Below are 16,654 nucleotides of genomic sequence, written 5' to 3'. Positions count from 1 at the left end.
CCTAAAAGTCAACTGTGGTCAAAATACAGTCAAAACGCCTGTTTGGGTCAACATCAAGTATTGGAGGTTATATCCATCATTTTATCAAGGGTTGATCATGATTCATTAATAAAAACTCAGAAATGAACAAATTCAAAAAGTTCAAATTAGGGTTTTTTATATGAAAAGTCAACTCAAATTTGACTGGTCATAACTTTCACATGGAGTATCAGAAATTCCTCACTCAAAGCCTATTTTGAAGGAATTTGAATTCTCTACAACTTTGTATCTCACAAGCCAAGGCCAGAAATGCTTCATTTGGGAGATATGGGGAAAAAGATTATAGGTCCTTTCCAAAAGTCAACCAAAAGCAGTTTTTTTTCAAAGGGAATATCATCAAGATAAAATCCCCAAATGAAAAATATGTTTCAAAGTGGCTTATAGAGGACATCTAGAGGTTTCCAAAAAGTCCTAGAACTCCTTCATATCTTAAAAATTGAGGGAGATATACATTGCTGAAGTTGGGCAATTTTGGAGGCAAAATGTGAAATAAAAGAGGTTCAAATTGGACTTTTTTGAAAATGGGCCTAACTTTTTATGACTTAATCTTGGTCCACAAGCTACTCAAGTCATCCAAACCATGTGCCACGAATTATATCATTTTTATTTGATTTTATATAATTTTATTTCATTTAAAAAGTGATTTAAAGTGATATAATTGAAAGAAAAATCAAATATTGGATTAAGGGACTCATATTGATCAATTCCAATCAATATTTATTACAAATTTGCAATATAATTTCATGCTATAATGATTGGAAAAAGGTTAATGCAAGATTGGACAAATATAGAAAGATTCCATTCAAATTTTAAATCAAATTTCTCAAAGTTGCAAGATTGGATTCAAAGGGGTTATGGACTATTTTGTTAACCTAAATTGTTCCCCTATAAATATACAACACAAGCCTATGCATTAGGGGTTGGAAAATTCGGGCAGAGCAGAGCATTCAAGAATACAAAATCCTTCAAGAAACTCAAATTCGGTTTCAAGGATTGGAAGTGTTTTAGAGAAGTTGGAGCATTGCTATACGTTCCTTGGAGCATTCTGAATATATTTGGATCATCACACGACTTCAGCACCCCCAGATTAATCTCCATTTACCCAAGGTATGTCACTTTGAACTTTGGATCAATGGCAATAATCTACGCATCCTCATGATAATTTGTTTGCATATTATGATTTGTATGAGTGTTGTGAACGTTTATGGATCTTAAATTGAATTTTTGGGCACTATTTACATGTTTCACCATTGATAGACAAGTTAGGGTTCGTGAGATCGATTTGGGGCTTTCTATCTAGGGTGAAATTAAGGGCAATCGAGGATACCATTAGGATCAGGGGGCTTGGACGAAGCATATAGGGGGGTCGCGAAATATTTCTCTACAGGTATGTGGATTTTAGAATTGTTGGGTTTATTTGCTACAAACGAATCTTTAGCAGATTCGTAGCAAAAATATGCAGGTTTTTTTTAGGCTTGATGGAGAAGACGATGATGTGTCGTTCCGTCATTGGTTTATTTGATTTTTCGCGCGCGTTTTCTTGGGTTTACGTTGTTTTTTTATAATTAATTGGGACTATTCTTATGACACGCTGCGTTTCTGGCTGAGTTGGTGTGTGTGTCTATTGGTTACCCAAGGGTCCAGGGTTCGATCCCTGGCCCTTTGTATATTTTTTTAAACAAATCCCATCACTTGATCCCATGCGCCCAGGGCTTTGTATCCCATCATGCACCCTCGGATCTGGCCATTAAATCACCAACCACTTAGATCTAACGCACCCAAGACCTAATACCTATATCATGAACCCTCAAACCTGTCACATTGAATAAAAACCCCTAATTTTCTTATTTTATTTTAATTATTTAAACATTGATTTAATTAACTTTCTAATATTTATTTATACAATAATAAATCTAAAATTCTTTTTATTAAATTAAATATTATAAATATTAAAATTTAATTTGTTATTCGTTCCGATTAAATCTATTAGTCGTGATGGGTAATAATCGATTACTTGAATATTTTACTTTTTAAAATAAAAATAAGTTTTATTTGGCTAAAGGGTTTCAACCATCTTATTGGTTGCGATGATTAGCCCATTTTTTCTCTAAAAATTCGTTATTATTTATAATCGAATCTATCGATTACGAGGGATAACGATAAAATTAAATAATTAAATTCTAAAAAATACATTTTATTTGTTATTAGTAATGATCGAACATATCGATTAGAATTTGTAACAATACCCTACTAACCTATTAATCATGGTAATCAAACCTATTGATCATTGCGATTAATAGTGCATATAAAAAAAATCAGGGTTGTACGCCCAATCTTAAAACACTTTTCAAAATCACGAATATCAAACTACGGATTATCATAACTATGATAAGGCAATTCAAAAAGCCTTCAAACCACTTCATATCAAATTCTAAGGCGTACAACCCTTCCTCGAACTATGTTGACTTTGATTCTCTCTAAGGAGATACGTAGGCACTTGGCAACAAGGCGAGTCCCCTTCCTCCAAACTCTAATCAGGTTCAAACTTTGCCTTTAACCCTATTAACTTTCTGTCACCTTTCTTTATTTTAGCCATAAACCTTGATTTTATAATGTAAACCTTAGGAAATGGTTGAGGGTGCCTAACACCTTCCCTCGACCTGAATATAGTATCTTATCCCGATCTCTATAACTTCGAGGGGTTTCCTATTTGCCCTGGTAGAATAGGTGACGACTCTAAAAACCTTTTAATTTTTAGGGCAGGTTGCTACACCGTGGTCGAATGATACGGGAGATAATCCAATTCAATAGCCTATGATTTCTCTTTAGATGCCATGCTGTGATGGTTTCAATTGGTTTATCAAGAACGGTTGAGTCCTTGAGAATTGATCTCATGTAAGCCAAATGATCATAGTTTGCCGGAAAATCACCATCTTCTATACGATATTCATCACCTTCTAGGGTAAGGCCAAAAATGCTCACCCAAACTTGTTCGTTAACATAGTGTGAGCGTGAGCCCATCTTAAGCCGAAATTAACAGCCATCACCCTTTTGTAAACCCGCATAGAAAGCACGAACAATATCCTCATTATATGGAGTATCACACTCCAACAGTGGATGGATATTTTGATGTTAAACTAGACTAGTAATTTCAGGAATGTTCATACGGTCGGCCACCTTAGGGTTGTACACATATTGCTTAATAATTTTCCGTTTCATGTGCCATTTCTCAAAATCAGCCTTACAATCTGGATGAACAAGAGCGAGAGCACTTACTGGTCGAGATAAGGATCCGGTCGCGATTTCTTTTCCTTTTCTGGACTTTGGAGCCATTGTTGGGATGAATTGAGTGAAGATGTTGAGAATTTGAGAGATTGGATGCTTGCAAAATTAGGGTTGCCGTAGAGTTGTAGATGTTGGAGGGAGAGGAAATATGAGAATGGATGAATGTATATGAGAGATGCATGGGCCGGGTTGACCTAAAAGCCCAAATTTGGGAATTTAAGTCGCAGTAGGTCGACCTAAATATAGTCTGCGTCGACCTAAATGAAGCTGTGGTTGTGGCTTTTTTAAAAAAATAGAGTAGGTCGACCTAAAGCCAAGCTAGGTTGACGTAACTGACAGTAATTTTCTTATTTTTGAAATTTGCTTCAGTAGATCGACTTAATGCCAAGTTGGGTCGACTCAAATGACTCCAAATGCATGAAATGCAACAAATATGTTAGGAATGGAGTATGTATGCTTAATCTACCATATGTAATGTTGATTTTCATGATTATTAAACTTGACACATTATGCTTAATGATGAGCAATCTATATGTAAATGAGAAATATGGAGAAGCACATAGGATGTCACTATAAACATGTCAATTGATTGCATATTACAGAATCAATAATATTTTTGGAAGTGAACATCAAACATGTTACCGCTTTCTCGATTTTCAGATATCTTGTCATCATGATATAAGATATAGGATGTTCCTCTTGTCAATGTAGCACGATCCTTGACTGGTTCCGTACTACCTTCACACTAAAGAGAAAAGTTAGCATAAACATAAGCAATAGATAGAGTTGATAATAATTAGATAATAAAAAATGTATTCAGCTCAAATTAGAGATATCCAATATCCCTAATTCTCTGCGAATGTTGAAGAAAGACTCGGTTGCAAGAGGTTTAGTGAAGATGCCCGCTAATTGTTTCTTGCTCTCAACATGTTCAAATACAACTTCTCCTTTTTCGACATGATCTCTTAAGAAGTGATGCCTAATTTCGATATGCTTGGTTCGTGAATGTAGTACAGGATTCTTGCTTAAGTTGATGGCGCTTGTGTTGTCACACATGATTGGTATGCGATCAAATTTGATGCCAAAATCAATTAGTTTTTGTTTGAGCCACAATATCTGTGCACAGCAACTTCCAGCAGCTACGTATTCTGCTTCAGCTGTATAACGCGACTGATAATTGTTTCTTGCTGTGCCAACTTATCAATGAATTTGAGAATAGATGACATGTGCCACTAGTGCTTTTTCTGTCAGATTTGCATCCAGCAAAGTCAGAGTCGTAGAATCCCACCAAGTAGCATTCATTTCCCTTAGGATACCATAGATCATATGTGGTAGTTCCACGGAGATATCGTAGAATTCTTTTTACAGCCTTTAGATGTGATTCCTTTGGGCACGATTGGTATCTTGCGCACATACATACGCTAAACATAATGTCCGGTCTTGAAGCCGTGAGATACAATAGTGAGCCTATCATGCCTCGGTACAATTTCACATCAACCTCTTTACCGTTTTCATCCTTGTCTAGGTTACCATTGGTTGCCATAGGTGTGTCAATCTCCTTTGCCTCACTCATTCCAAATCTCTTTAGCAATTCTATGCAATATTTAGTTTGGCTAACGAAAGTTCCATGACTAAGGTGCTTGATTTGTAGACTAAGGAAGAAGTTCAATTCTCCCATGAGGCTCATCTCAAATTCACTCTGCATAAGCTTAGAAAATTCTTTGATAAGTTTTGCATTAGTTGACCCAAATATTATATCATCTACATAAACTTGAACCAGAAGTATATCTTTTTCTTTTCTCTTAATGAAGAGAGTAGTATTAACTTTACCCCTAGAGTATCCTTGACTAAGTAGAAATTTGCTTAAACGCTCATACCAAGCCCTAGGGGCTTGTTTGAGACCGTATAAAGCATGTTTCAACTTGTAAACATGTGTTGGATACTTGTAATTTTCAAAACCGGGTGGTTGAGTTACATAGACCTCTTCATTAATGTAACCATTTAGAAAAACACTTTTAACATCCATTTGAAAAAGCTTAAAGTCTTTTGAGCAAGCATAATCAAGTAAGAGACGAATTGCTTCAAGACGTGCTACAGGAGCATACGTCTCCTCATAATTAATTCCTTCCTCTTGATTGTAGCCTTGAGCTACCAAACTAGCTTTGTTTCTAGTAATAACTCCATTTTCATCAAGTTTGTTACGAAAAACCCATCTAGTGCCGATTACTTGATGTTCTCCCGGATGAGGGACAAGGTCCCATACATCATTCCTTTTAAACTGGTTTAATTCTTCTTGCATGGCCATTAGCCAATGCTCATCAAGTAATGCGTCTTTTGCGTTTTTCGGCTTAACTTGTGAAACAAAAGCAAAATGATGACAAAAGTTACTTAGCTTGGAGCGTGTTGTAACGCCCTTTGAGATGTCACCTAATATGTTTTCAATTGGATGATCTTTTACGTTTGTCCAGGCCTTTGGAAGTTCTTCTCTAACACCACAAACACGCCCACCATGTTCATCTGTTCTAATAGCTTCTACTAGTATATTATGTCGTGGTTCTGAAACAAATGTGCCTTCACGGGCCGCCTCAACCAACGTATCCTACACAACATGCATCATAATATATATTGTTACCAATGGGGGAATCGTTGAGACAACATGGATCCTGGTCACCATAAACGATCTAGGAGACTCCAATGTGAATAAATTCATCACCAGGGAGACACCCCAGAGGCAATAAAACAAGTACTAGGTCGTTTTTGTTAAGTAATTTTATCCATATATGTGAAATTTTAACATGTAACCTTTTCGTTTTCAACAAATAAATAAGTTATTCACTAAAATCATTCCTTTAATATAATGTAAAAGACAAGTACGATTAAAGAAAAAGGTGTTGTCATGAATGCTATGAGTTTGCGACTAAAGAAATCAACCTATATGAATAAAGTCACTCAGTCAAGAACATCAAACCTCGAAAGTACATGTGCTGGCTTACCCCTTCTTGATAGGTAGTCACTCCAGAGCACAGAAGGTGAAGCCCCATCGTGTCATCATCAAACTAAGTTTTAACTTAGGGGCTTGGAAGAGGAGCATACACTTGGCTTGGTGCGCTCCTAATAAACATCCAGTAAAGCTTTTGAGCACAACCTTACAACATATGGCATTAACTAGGGAAGCTAACCATGAGGCCGCATCTATAGCCCTCAAAGATGGATACCATGATGAGTAAGTAGTGAATAGTTACTACTATCGAAGGAAATAAAATTACAATATGATTAAACAAAAACCAATGACTAGGTCTAAATCCACACATATTTCTTACAAAATTGGCTCAAAAAGAGCTAAAAAATTGTACAATGCCTATGAGTCCGACTTCTCACCAAGAAAGACCACTCTCCCATCTATTATTTCACGCTCAAGGTGAATCTATACCCTAGAGTGGAATAGTTCCACCTTCTTTTGAGGATTCTCAAAAGCCATTTTCATGATAGAGTAATTAAACTCTACAATTGTCGCAGACTCTTTAGACAAATGAACATTTAAAGACTTTATCTCATAAAGATTGGTGAAGGAATTGTCTAAACTTCATTTTATCAGAGAAAATGAAAATTGTATCTAATGTCTCTTGATTTACCCATGATGGTTGGTCTTTATTTTTGGAGTCCAGGCTGGTCTTATGGCCACCTCAACCCATACCTTCTTTACTGCCAATAGATAAAAAAGAACGACCGTGAATATAAGCAAATGATTGGGACTCTAATCACCATATTACTTCATTGTCAACCATCGAAATTATAATGATACATTTTTTAAGTTTGAGATTTTTATTCTTACTTGAAATCACCTAAATTCTCTAGATTTGTTAAAGGCAAAGTTAGAAAAGCAAATTCCATGGAGGTTTCCCGAATATCAAGGTCAAGAGTAACCTATCCATCTTTCATAACAACACAGATCTTTCAATTTTACCATAACAACCAACCCAAGAATCACAACGAATGATAAGTAATTGCAGTAAAAGGGGTTCAAGATCGTTACCTTCAATAATCACAACTTCAGGTACACGGAAAATTCGAGGCACCTAAGGGTCGAAAGAGTCGTCAAAGTAGTGATAAAAAAAGTGAGGGGAAAAGTCAATAAAGTGTGAGATCAAACAACTTAGACTTAAGATCTCGGAAGCAAGAGAAGCAAAAGAAGATCATATTCCCTTTTTTGCCTTTATGTATTAGCAGCAGGAAACCCCCATGATCGTGACCAAATATTTGGGGTAACAAACGGGCATTCCAGCCCCGTTTAGGCCCTCTAAGCAAAAACCCCAAAAAAATAGGGCGGGGTGGTGCACGCATTTTTGAGAGTACGAGGATAAAACCCTAGTTTGCCCTTCCAAAAAGTGAGGACGAGGCTAGGCGGACCTGAGAATACTGCACCTTTTAAGTTAAAAAGTGCAAAATAATTTGTTAATGCTCGCACCTCCAAAAGACTGTAAAAAAATGGGGCGGAGCAGCCATATTAGAGGATGTGAGCCTAAACACTTGGCTCTCCCTGCAAAACATATGGGAGAAGAGCATGACTAAGGAAGACACATTGTCACCTGTTGCACCCCAAAATTTGCCCTCTTCTCTATGCTATAAGTTATGAATGACGTTTATTTCGTCATGTGAAAACTGTAGAAAAATAATAAAGTTTTCCTCTGAAGATCATCCAGTTAAAGTGACGTTCTTATGTTTCAAATTCCTCATTATCAAGGATTTCTCAAGGGGAGTCGATTTCGGCTTGGATCGTGAGAGATAGGGTTAGAGACTCATTGGAAGTGCGAGTAAAGGTGGAAGTACAAGGTAATGCGAGTTTGTTCATTAGAATTGGATTTTTGCTTAATCAACAAGGACCAAAATTTCAATGATTCAATCACGATTTGCAAATCAAAATTCAAAGTTCTTGTTAAGGGATTCGACTCAAAGGGTTCACTTAATATTGCAAGGAGAGACTTGAATCTAAATTGAAACATAATGGAGGAAAATTATTATTTGGATTGGTATTACTTGGTATACAAAGCTATCATCAAGTCAATAACTAATTCAAATTTTATTACAAACCAAAAGTTCAAATTCAAGTTCAAATGTTCAAAGAATTACAAAGAGAATCCAATGTCACCACTACATCTTCAAATTACATTTCCATTCATATTACACTAAAAATTACAAGAAAAAAGTTCCAAATCCATGGCCTCTAAATTGCTACTCAGGGCTGTCTTTGCTAGTTGACTTGACTGCTTTGGAGTTTATTGTTGCGGCTAAACAAAAGAGAAGAGCACCATCAGTTGCATAAACCCGGTTCATCCAATACGCTCAAGAAAAGGAGTCCCGACATCACAACATAAACCGGTTCATGACGGCATCAGGTGATATAATAGATTCACATAACAAAAAGCTTCAGCAAAAAAGAAAATGAACAAAAAATCAGAAAAAACGCAAGACAGAAATAGGGAGCCGAAACGTAACAGAAAGCGGTAACAAACTTTTACCCCTCTCTCTATGAATTCACGCTTGAACCTTCATTCATTCACCATCTCTGTAATCTCCAGCCATAACAGAAAATTTCCAAAAACCTTCAATCTCATCATTGTGACCAAGGATCGAACAGAAGAATTGGAGGAGATCGATACCTAGAACAGACTCGGTAACAAACTCTTTCCATTGACGATCGCATCTTCATCTTTTTCTTATCATCTTCATCATAATCTTCATCCATCTTCTTCACCAATCTCCATCTTCAATGGACACAACTTCATCAATAATAATAAGAACAAAATTGCAGCAAGAATTGGAGGAGGAAGAGAATAACAGAATTGAGATAAACCTGTAACAAAGAACTTAAGGCTCTTCGATCTCTTCATGATCCAGATTCTCTCGATTCAACCTCCAATTCTTCAACATAACAGAATCGTGTCCATCATCAGCATTTCAATTCACTTCGATTCATCCCTGCATCAATCTCCGACGAACATTTCGATTCGTCTTCACCTGCAACAACAACGCAACATTCACATCACGTTATATCAACGACGAGAACTCCAACATAAACAGCGAACATCGGATTAGAAGAGGAGAAGACGAAGTCGGGGGAAGGGAGTGATTGAATATCGTACTTGCACTTCTCACGTATTTCTTTCTTCATCTCGTCGAGAACGAAGAATCACCGGAATCGCTGTTGCGGAGAGATTATGCGATTGAGATTCGAGACAGGGAGCAATTCGAGCGGAGGGAGATGACTGAGATGCGAGAGAAGAGAGGACCGATCGGAAAGACGAGCGAAGGAGAAAAAGAGAGATGGCCGGACGGTTGCGTGTTGGCTTTTCGTCGGTGAAGAAAAGTCTCTGGCCGCCGTTGCGCAGAGAGGGAGATTGATGAACTTCGTTCATCTCAATGGTCACAATTCTGTACCCTAATCCCTTTCCAATTTTATTTGATTAATTGAAGATAATGAATGGTTAATTGAGTTAATTGAGCCTGTTAATCTGACATTATTTGTTAATTGAATCAAACATGTGAATAATGGGATGGTGTATGTGATTGGATCAAACTGTTTGGGCCAAAACGAATTATTATTCCTCACACCCATAACAGCCCATGCATACCATGTTTTTTTGGCCAAAAAATCTGAATACACAAAAACAATTCCTTGGGCCTCATCAGCTTGGGCCTTGCGCCAATTTTACTGGTGGCACCACTAATTTCAGAATAAACCTCTCATGTGTGCATAGCTTTCCATTTTAGACTTGTTTTTTATCTAGTTTGTTTTTTTTATATAATTGTTAGCATAATAAAAACATGAAATCATAATAAACTTTGTTAGATTTAGGATTTTAATCTTGATATTGTTTTGTTAGATTTTAGAAATTAATATAATAGTTCGTTTCGGTAGCTTTTGTTGAATAAAATGACATTAAAACATTTTCACTTTGTTAGTTTTATTGGCTTTATAAAAAGATAATAAAAACATGTAATATTTTCTTGTTAGAATTTGGTGCTTTGTTACATAGTTTTATTCTAATTTCTTTGATAAAAATGTCATAAAAAATAATTTGCTCTTGCTTAGATTTTGTTTTAGAATTTACTTAGAGTTTAATTGCTATTATTTTCTATGGCGGGTGCGCGTTTCCTTGTTATTACTGATTTGGTTGTTGAGATGTGCGAGGTACTTCGAGAGAGCCTTCGATTGCGTTTCGACTTGCTTCGTGTTCCACTTTATTTGTGGGACACGAATTCGCTTCCGATGCGACTTGATTTGCCTCGTGTTCCACTTTATTATTGGGACACGAACGTATCTCTAATCGATTCATCTGATCTCTCATTCATTGAGATGTATATTCCTGTACTGTCTGGCTTGTGTTTCTCTTGCAGGTTGCTTGCGTGGTTATGCTCGACGCGTACCTCATGTCGTTTGTGATCTATTTTCACGACGACGCTTTCTGACTCGCTTTGCTTGATGATGGCTTACGCGAAGTATTCCGGACTTCTCTGCTTACGCTTGCTAGCTCATTGCGGATTTGCTATCCGTTCAGTATTGTCTCCTTGCCCCTTTTACCGCTTTCTCGCATCATCCTTTAACATGAGAAGTAGGACCTAGACATGCATCTGGCCAAGCCCTCGAAAGAGGCTCTGTTTTTGTTGGTGTGTTTACATTTGTGCTTTGCGGCAGGGAGTCACGGTGTAATAAGTCCTATATGGCACTCCGTTAAGTCCTCATGGAAGGCACGCGGAAAGGGTTAGCAATCAACCCCCGCTTAGTCTCATCGAGTCTGTTCGGTATGCGCACGCTACGCGTTGCTCGCTTCTGAACCAGCATAAGATCTTGTTATCGAGTATGTCAGGAAAAGGGTTCATGCAGCCGGACCCCCGCCTTTCCTATAGCTCGCGTCGCTCGACGTTGATGCTCGGTGTACGCACGCACCGTTTTCATTTACGATCCGTGACGGCTTGGTTGCTGAGAGGGAATCGCCCTTCTTGTCTATGGCCCGATCATTTTCGCGAGGTCTAATGCTTGGTTGACTTGGGTTGAGCTGCTCCCCTTGGCTATGGCGGGACCGCTTTTCTATCATTCGGTCAGTACCGTTGGTTTTCTTTGCTTTACGAGCGGAGCTCGTTTGTGTGATATCATTGTTTGCTTCCCTTTTCCCTCGTAGGTTGTTAGTTTTGTTTAGACTTGTACCCTTTGTATGCTAACATTAGGTAGCAAGCTTTCCCCCTTAGCTTAGGTTTTCCTCATGCATTCTTTAAAACACAAACCACACTCTTTGATTTTCCTTTCTTAAGAGCTTGTTATTTCCGCTCCATTCCCAAGCATAAGTCTCCAAAGGTCGAGCAGCGGAGTGTGAATGTAACTCGTTCACCTAAAAAACACAAAACAAACAGAAACTAGTTAGCTGAGCTATGGTAGCTCTGATTCTGCAAAACAGATACGTAGGCAGCGGGGTAGGGCCCGTACGAGCACAATCCTTTTTTTTCCCTACATTTTGCATTCATTTTAGTCCTGATTAGCGTAGTTTGCTTACACACCCATAATTTTAGACACTAGCGTGGATACCATCGAGTACGATGGGCGCGAGGGGTGCTAATACCTTCCCCTCGCGTAACCGAATCCCTTACCCTTTTTCTCTGGTCGTGAGACCGTTGTTTTGTTTTGTGGTTTGCTGGCATTCCCTTCCTTTTCAGGATAAATATGTTAGTGGCGACTCTGTTAATTTTCGCGGTAGCGACAGCTGGCGACTCTGCTGGGGACGTCTTGACCTATTGCGGGTCCGGACTTAGCAAGTCGATCCTAGCACTTGTGTGTTTATCTTTGGGTGCTTTACTGTTTTGCATATTTATCTGTTTGCATTGCATTCTATGTGCGCTTTTACTTTTTTGCATCATATTCTGGACTGTCTGGATTTCTGTCTGTGGGTGGGTGTTTCAAGAGGTAAAAGACCCAATACCCAGGTCATGAGTGATACCATAGGAACTAGGACTAGAGTGGCCGTGACGGACAGAAGGCGTATGCCTGATTGATCTGATCACGTATCCACGGGCAGAGCTTGGTGGAATGAGGCAATATCGTATGATAGCGCCTACATTCGATCCTCTGTTGGCTTTTTGACCTACCCTGGCCTAGATTTTACCCGTGAGTGGGGCGGGAATGAATGATCATATGACAGGTACATTGTTGGTGACCGCTGTTCTCGTTCGTGGGTTACCGCTGTTCTCGTTCGTGGGTTACCGCTGTTCTCGTTCGTGGGTTACTGCTGTTCCCGTTCGAGTGTACTATTGGCTCCTGTTCGTGGGGTACTATGATTCTTGTTTGAGTGGTAATCTATGTTCTATTCCAGTGTGTTGGTGATTATATGTTCTGGTTCTGATGGTAACTTGTTCCGTTGGTGACTTGTGGTTTGTGTGGTGGTCCAAAACTATGCCGAACCTTTGAACTTGTGCCGTGTGATTTCTCGGCATCCCAGATATATCCAGTATTGTGGTTCCCACCACCTTGCATCATTGCATGTTTACTTTCCAAAAAATGATGTACAAAAAATAACTAGCATACTAGCATACATGTTCCTTCCCTTTCCAAGGAATCGTGTCTTTAAGTCTCGTGCCGAGCTTTTCCATCTCTTGCTTGCTAAAAAAATCAAAACACGAGGATTCCTTAGAAATTGAATGAACATGGCATTGCATTCATATCATGCATCCCATACATTCCATGCATAACAGGTATTCAAGATCGAGGATCTCTTATTCAGACTTGGTATTTCCTCCAGGCTCAGAGACTTGACTTGTTCTTATTGGGTGTTCAAAGATCAGTTATGAAACAACTTTGTGGGGTGACCAAGAGGAAAGTTCAGTTGGGGTTCTTTTTGAAGACTTGTCTTATGCTCATCTGCTTCCATGCTTGCTTTATTTGCAACTGGGTAAGCTCCATACTGTCTGGATGTCTATAGATTCTCTGCTTGATGACGATGACACTAGGTGTGAGTCCTATTCTGGGGAACCTGGTCGTGATATTAGGATCTGCAAGTCGTTGAAGTTTTTTGGGGCTCCCGCACGAGGGATAAGCAAGACATTGTCTATCTTGAGCTTGCATCATTTGCATGGCTCGAATCCCTAAAGCATTACGAATTTCGTGTGACTTCGCCAGAATCTTCTGCCAAGCGACAATCAAAGGTTTTCTGCAGATACACCTCTCATTCTCAAGGATCTACTTCACATCCTGAGTCACCTCTTCCTGGAGTTTCCTGTTCAGTAGTCGTCGCTTGTCAACGGAGATAGAAAGAATATGAGAAACAAGATGACGAGATCCCCATGCCCTTATGTCAAGTTGCTTCACTGGTTGTTGGAATTTGAGTTGGTTAAGATTTGTGCTTTGGGTGTTTCTCACCACAGATAGCTCTCCTGATTTCGATGACAATACTCGGTGTTTTCCATTCTGGAGACACCTGATCATAATGTCAAGTCTTACAAGGTGTTGAGGTATAAAAATTCCAGAACTTGCTCGATGCAGAGATGTTTGAGTTTATTCCTAATGGTTTCTACTGGTCAATCCCATTTCATCTGCTGCAAGTAGAACGTTTGTTATTCCTCGAAGAGTAACTCCTGAGAATCACTTGCAATTGATACTTCCAGAGTTTTCCTTCACAACAGCTATTGTGTGTTCCAAGTAATGACTTTGATAGCCAAGCGTCAGAGATTATTGTTGTTTTCCGATAGTAATACAAGTTTCCTCCATTCATGATGGTGTTTTCTGTTTCAGCAGCTATATTTAGGGCTCCCGACCGAGGGATAAGCAAGACTCCGTGTTTTTGAGTTCGCATCATTGGCAGCTCAAATCCCTAAAGTATTCACAAATTCCAGTCGCTGTATTTGGGGCTCCCGACCGAGGGATAAGCAAGACGCCTTGTATCTTGAGTTTGTGCACCACTAGCACGACTCAAATCCCTAAAGCTGGACACTTACAACTATTGTATGGCCTCGCCGAAATCTTCATTCATGAAGTAATCTGAAGAGTTCTATAGGAACATATGCAACGCTTGGTGTGTTCTCCACTCTGGGGCACTTTGCTATCTGATTGAAGGTTGTCAGTCATTCATAGACAAAGTTCAAGACCTGATTGACTCAAAGGCTATCACATTCGCACCTGAAGTCTAAAGTTGAAGTTCTCCTCCCGATTCAGCGGATCTTCTGAAGCAATAAGTCCATACGGAGAGAATCTCCTCAACATTGACAGTTCTTAAATCATCATGCATGTTCATGTTTAAGCTTTCTTGTTTTGTGCAATACTGTTTGTATGTAAAACTTGTTTATTTTTGAACTATAATCATAATGCATTGGATATGTTTGTCTTGAAAAAAGTCCATTCGCTTTTGCTCTTATATGTTTTTCTATGATTTTCGTGATACTTAACTCTTGTTAACAAAGCATGATAACTCCAAAGGGAGAGTGATGAACATAATACCAATAACCTCAAATGGTATGCTTTTGAGTAAAACCCTGTTGATGATGTACAGGCATTGTTTCAAATTCCCAAACACTGGAGATATAAGGGAGTGAAACCCTCGTTAACCCCTTTGAGCCTTGAAGTAGGAGTTTCTTTTCTATACGAAAAAACCCTCACATTTAACCCAGGGGCGGGTAGTGTTCAGTTAACCTGATCAAGTGTTTGGAATTCACCAGGAGTGTGCACCTAAGGATACAACAATGGCTATCCTTCAAAATATTGAGGAAAGTCAAATCCACAACGATTATTCCTCACCTCAGGAGGTCGAGACATCAAAATTATCCCTCACATCAGGAGGTCGAGACCAATCAAAGCCGCTGTGGTTATCCCTCACCTCAGGAGGTCAAAATATATCAATACCACAATGGTAATGCTTCATCAATCAATGACTCAGGCAGTCATAGTCACTTCTAACAAATCAGAGATTCAAGATCACACGATTTGTTCAAAAAAAATGAATCAGAAAGAAAAGAAAAGGAAAAAAGAAAGAAAGCCCGCTAAGTCAACAAGTTGAAAGCATGTGACTTAGGCAAAAATTAGGGCATCCTGCTGGACATCTAAATCAAAATTCAAAAGAATTTGTCCAGGCAAAAGTTAGGGAGACAAAAAAAAAAGCAAAGCAAAAGCGAAAAACAAGGATTACAAAATAAGAATCCTCATCAAAAGAACAAAGTCGTGTGATCAGTCACCAAGAAATGAAAGGTAAAGCGACTGCCGTGTCCGAACGCCTCATCAATTCCTCAACCATCTCGAGTTCCTTTTGAAATATGAATGCTCATGTTAAGTTAACTGAACTTAGGACTGGAGAACGTCACGAAGGGGGTGGGCACCAAATAATTTGAGCCTAAAAAAATCCTTTTTTCTTAAACCGTGAACCTGGCCACGTTACAACCCTTGAAAGTCCTAACTGAAGCACGGGTTAATTCGAAAGCATACTGTAAACGAGAATACAGTAAACTGACTCCTAGGAGGTTCGCTAAGCACTTGAGTTGGTATCACACCATCTTTCTTTAATAAAAAACTCGATGTTACGACATCCTTTCAAAAAGTTTCTTTAAACTTCGAGACAAACATACTCTTTGCATTAGAATTATATTTCTCATAATAAACATTCTTTGCATATGAACGTGTGCTTGACATCAAGAAAGTTTCTATCATGAACTTCAAATGAAAAGTTTTATCCTCCCGAAGGACAAGTTATCTTCAGAACTCCGTTGAGTTGAAGCAAGAATATCTCGAAGTTCGATCACCCTCAGGGGCACAAAAGCAGTTGATTACTCTATCGAGTAAGTTTTCAATCAATCTGAGGCAATCAGGTCAAGATTCGAAAAATCTCTCAAAATGCTAAGCAATCAGGGGCATTCACCTAAGCGTAGCTGAAGCTACCACCAACACCGGCCAGGCAGGGGCACGGTTTCAAAGTCAGGATACTGGGGCAAGTTGGCTATGATAGCACAAATCTCAGGAAGTCCTTACATGACTAATCTTTTCAAAGTCCCTACAGGCTGAGGTAAGCAATATACAGTGGCATTCTTTCCTCATCAGGAGGTGTCCAGTTTAAAGTTCGGGTGTGAGCTAAACAACTTATGAATTTGAGAACCGTCAGGGTCGTCATCCTCAACAATCAGAAGTCCAATTTTCATTGGCATCTCTTTGCATTTCAGTGCGATTTTCAAATCCCTTCCAGAGGTTGCAGTCAGTGGTAATTGGCAAATCAGTCGATTATTCTCCATATGAATCAGAATCCTCGAGCCTGTTTGGTCCCTTTGAAGTCAACACTTGCTTGACCCCTTTAGCCCACTTCCTGGTGGC

The sequence above is a fragment of the Vicia villosa genome, linkage group LG7 (assembly GCF_029867415.1).
Source record: "Vicia villosa cultivar HV-30 ecotype Madison, WI linkage group LG7, Vvil1.0, whole genome shotgun sequence".
Classification (NCBI taxonomy): domain Eukaryota; kingdom Viridiplantae; phylum Streptophyta; class Magnoliopsida; order Fabales; family Fabaceae; genus Vicia; species Vicia villosa.
This window is presented reverse-complemented; position numbering follows the sequence as displayed.